The sequence below is a fragment of the Arvicola amphibius genome, chromosome 9 (genome assembly GCF_903992535.2).
Source record: "Arvicola amphibius chromosome 9, mArvAmp1.2, whole genome shotgun sequence".
Lineage (NCBI taxonomy): Eukaryota > Metazoa > Chordata > Mammalia > Rodentia > Cricetidae > Arvicola > Arvicola amphibius.
Genome location: NC_052055.2, coordinates 67004145 through 67008932, shown reverse-complemented (window position 1 = coordinate 67008932; position 4788 = coordinate 67004145). Strand labels below are relative to the sequence as shown.

Genomic DNA, 4788 nt, shown 5'->3' with positions numbered 1-4788 from the left:
CCCTGAGATACTCACGGAGCTCTGGACCCTTAGCTCTCAGGGCTCAGGGAAGAGTAAACAAATGCGGACAGCTTGAGTGTTAATGCCCTCTGACTCCGCAGCTCCCCCTTTCCTCCACAGTGCCTCTTTTCTCCTTACTTTCCAGGATCTATGTTTGCTGACTCTCTCTGAGAGATGCTTCTTGAGCATCTGCTAGAACCCCACACCCACACATACATCTCTTGCAAGAGGATCCCAGCAAACCAAAATAAGAGGAAATCCTGTGCCCAATCAAAGCCACAGTGAATCAAAAGAGGACCCAGGGAAGGGTGACCAACAAAGCCCATTTATCTGGAGTGATCTTGGTTTCATCCATGAAAGCTCTTGGAAACCACTCATTCCTGAGAAAACCAGAGAGTATTTGGTTATCATGATGGTTAATTCTGGGTGCCAACCTGACTGAACTAAGGAATACTCAGAGAACTAGTAAAGCATTATTTTGGGGGTATGGACTGTCACAAATCTGAGCGCACTTAGAAGGAAAGTGTGCCCTCTCTATGCATGGGTGCTGTTTCGGCAATGGGTGGGTGGAGTGCGCAGATAGCACAGAGAGGCAAGTTGGTGTTTTCCCTCTTCTAGCCGGGATCTACTCTTTTCCTTTTGCCTCTGTATATCAGAATTGCACCTCCAGTTTCCTTTATACTCCAGCAACCCCCGACCCTGTATTTTCAGACTTTTCAGTTTAGACTGAGCAACCCTGTGTCTCTGCCTTGCAGACAGCCTGACATGGGACTTTCCCCCTCTGTGATCATGTAAACAACTCTCCTAATGAGTTACCTTGCATCTATCTTTATCTACCTATCTACCTATCTATCTACCTATCTATCTATCTATCATCTATCTATCTACCTATCTATCTATCTATCTATCTATCTATCTATCTATCTATCTATCATCTATCTATCTATCTATCATCTATCTATCTATCATCTATCTATCTATCTATCTATCTATCTATCTTTCATATACCTATCCTTCTATCTTCTCTCTCTACACTATTGTGGTAGTTTGAATGAGAATGGCCTCCCTTGGCTCATATGTTTAAATACTTGGTCTCTAGTTGGGGGAACTATTTGGGAAGAATTAGGAAGTATGGCTTTATTGGAGGAAGTGTGCCATTTGGGAGTGGGCTTGAGGTTTCAAAAGATTTGTATGCTCCCTGTCTCCTGTTTGTGACTCAAGATGTGGGCTCTCAGAATTTCCTGGTGCCACGTTTTTGCACTGGTATCATAACTCTAACCCTCTGAAACATAAGTCCAAATTAAGAGCTTTCTCTTATAGTTGCCTTGACCACAGTGTCCTTAGCCACAGCAGTGGAAGAGTGGCTAAGACAGCTCTATTCTCCAGATTTGTCTCTTACAGTCACCCTGTGGGTCAGCTATGCAGTGCTGTCCTCTTTACTTTTCCTCTTAATACTATGCTGCTCCAAGGGGCTACCAACTACTTCAAGAAGTAGGGTCTCTTCTTTGCCTTGAGTGTGAAGCCTGGTGAGTACACGCAGTGTAGGAAAAGGTGCTGTGGCTCAGGCCATATGCTGTCTGTTGTCATATGCTGTCTGCTGTCATATGTTATATGCTGTCATATGTTATATGCTGTCACATGTTATATGCTGTCATATGTTATATGCTGTCATATGCTGTCTGTTGTCTCTTGCCATATGCTGTCTATTGTCGTCTGTTGTCATATGTTGTCTGTTGTCATATGCTGTCTGTTGTCTGTTGTCATATGCTGTCTGTTGTCGTATGTTGTCTGTTGTCATATGTCGTCTGTTGTCATATGTTGTCTGTTGTCATACTTTCTCTTTGAGCCCTGAGCACATGCACAAGTCAACAGTGCTGAGACTGCTAAGCTGAGGTGCCACATGTGGCCACTCCTCTCTTTGGCCCCAGCTGGGCCCAGCTTTCCTTTCACCCCACAGTACCAAACATGAATGAAGGCTTTAAATGCCATGGAGCAGCTCATACACCTGAAGAACCCTGCCACTGAGATGCGCAAGCAATTCCAGCTGGGGTGAACTGTGAGAATCACTCAGCCAAATATATTATTAGAATCTGTGATGAAATGTTCGTGTAAGCTGCCTGAGGTAGTTGGTTATGGCAAGAGGTAATTGAGGCAAACATTACATTTAGCCTAAATAAAGCACTCTTAGCTGTTCTGTCGGCCATTATAAGCAGCAAGCTATCTCCCAACAGGCGTTCTGCCGGTTCTGAACACCCCTCAGCCTTTCTGCATGGGCGAAGGGTCAGGGGAGCTGAGACACAGCGTTTATCTCCACCCACCTTCCTCTGACACCTTGCTGTGCCATGTTGTCATGGGCTTCATGGGCTTCTAGATATTCCCAGCGTGCACACCAGTCTTTGACTGCCTTTTCTTCTTTTCCACAATGCCAGGCTGCAGGCCTCGGGCCACCATGTCCACAAGGTGTGCTCTCATGCATCATCACCTTCACCTAGAGCAGTGAACAGTTGACTGCCTCTTCCCACTTTGGCTCTATAACTGAAAACCTGATGGGTGAAACCACAGGCTCCTCAGGGCAAAGCTGTGCCTCAGTGTCCTCGGGCACTTTGGGTGGATGATACATTCTCACCACCATGGCGGTACTCGGTGTCTTTCCTTTTGCGACCGCACCTTCTGATCCTTGTACTTCAGCTCTTTCGGGGTCTCTAGGAAGGACAGTTCTTCAGAGGGGTTAGCGCCCGTGTTAGCAGGGAATTGAGAATAGAAAGTGGGTAAGGGGTTCTGGGCCATTGTGGAGTTTCACAGCGCTCACGTCTCTCTGAATTTGCTTTCAGGTCTTCTCCCGCTGCTAAGCCTTCACAACTTCTTGTCTTGTGAGAAGGAAAAGGGAGGCGCCGGCGTTTCTTTGCCAGGTGTTGGGATGGCAGGAGGAAAATGCCAGAGAGGAGGTGCCCGGAGTCAGATATTGGGAGAAAAATCCCCAGAGGCCATGAAGAGGCAAGAAGCAGAAAATGAGGGCGATGCAGATGTGGCCAGTTCAGGACAAAGACTAAAGTCCCCAACCTCCCAGTCAACTCTCTAGACACATCCTGTTCTGAAAGTCATTATCTTCACATGTTCATCTCCCTGCCTTCTTCAAAGTCTGCTGAAAATACACAGAACCACCAGAGGAAATAACCCTGGCAGTGTGGAAAGAGAGGCTAACATCACCCTCAGAGGTGTTAGTGAATGTCTGGATGGTGACAGTGAAGGCCAACACCGACAGGTAAACAGATGGAGGAGCCCACCAAGGCTGGAATGGAAGCTGCCCCTCAGCCTGAGCCTCAGGAATGCTGGACTCCAGGAGTCCCTGGGAAGGGAACAATAGCATCCCGGAATGGTGAGCTGTAGAAGTGCTTGGTGGAAGACTACCTTCTCCAAAGCCGTGTCTCCCACAGACTTCCCACGCATAGATGCTCCCCTAGCCTAGTTTTGAGTGCTGCGCTGACTCCCATGAACCTCCCACTCGTAGACGCGGCCCTTGCCTAGCCTTGAGTGCCAGATGGCTGTCCTCAGTGGAGGGCTGGAGCCCCAAGGTAATTCTGTCTGATTCTTCAGAAAGGGTAGGCAGGATGGCTGCCTAGTATTCTCACATCCTGTTGTAAAACTTTTTTCTGGAGAAACATGAATAAATGCCTGTTTACTGCAGATAGAGCAGCAACAACCCAAAGGAAGAACTCCACCCAGGTCTGGCCCGGTTCCCCAGTGAATTTATTGAGGTTACTTTTTTTGGGGTAACTCAGGTGGATGTATTGTTGAAAAGCTCACCCCAGCATAGCCAAAAGCTGCATCCCCGGAATTGCCTGTCCCAACTTTCAGGCAGCTCTACCCAAAGAGTCCTCCCAATGGTTCACAGCATATACAGCTACCTGGCAGGTCTAGGGAGACACGGTTCTCAGAGGCTTCCCGACTCCCATGAGCCTCCCACCTCCCGCCTGGGGGAAATGTATCCACCTAGAGGAAACAGCTCCGTGGTGCATCTGGCAGCATGGCCACCGGCAGTACCTGTGTCTCGCACCTGACAGCAGCAATGTGCAGGCATGTCCAGAGAAAGGTCTCCTCGATGGAAAAGCACCCCCAGGGCTGAAGACGAAATGGCAGCCATGGCCCCAGCCTGCCCACCGCTTTCTGTGTTAGGATGAACAAACAGCTACGGCTCCCAGGTTTGCAAGAAGCTCTGTTCTCAAAAAAGGGATGCAAGGAAAAGGAGAGAAAACTTACGGTAGAAGAGAACTTTGGAAGATAGCATATTTTTTAATCACTGCGGGGACATTTGCAAAAGAAAAGGCAATTGGGAATGAGAATGAGTTCTTTGAAATTAAAAATGTTGGATAGACATCAGAGTGAATAATGGTGGTAGTAGAATAGAATTTATGGATAAGGTAAAAGTTTGTGAGTTCGCATAGTATTCAAAGAGACAGGAGGTGCTCACTTGGCAGCACACATACTAAAATTGGGACGATATAGAGATTAGCATGGCCCCTGCGCAAAGATGGCATGCAAATTCGTGAAGCGTTCCATATTGTTTTTACATTTTTCTAAGAGTATATGTTATGGAATATTTGTCTGACTGTACAAAGGTTGTTACATTTGTCTAATTATGTAAAGATGTGTTGCTGTTTTGCCTTGCCTGCCCAAGGCTCTTGACTGATCTAAAAAGCGAAGGAGGAGGTATAGGCAGGACTTTCAGCAGGGAGAGTAAGTAGGAGGAGGAATTTAGACTCAAGGAGGAAAGAATAGAGATGCCAGGGA

The 4788-nt window shown here is 47.1% G+C and overlaps 1 non-coding gene across 1 annotated transcript; it reads left to right on the top strand.

Moving 5' to 3' along the window:
- The first annotated feature begins 4460 nt into the window (after positions 1–4460).
- On the top strand, positions 4461–4563 carry LOC119824162. Its single transcript, XR_005287082.1, has one exon. It is a non-coding gene; the product is annotated as a U6 spliceosomal RNA (small nuclear RNA).
- The last annotated feature ends 225 nt before the right edge of the window (positions 4564–4788 follow it).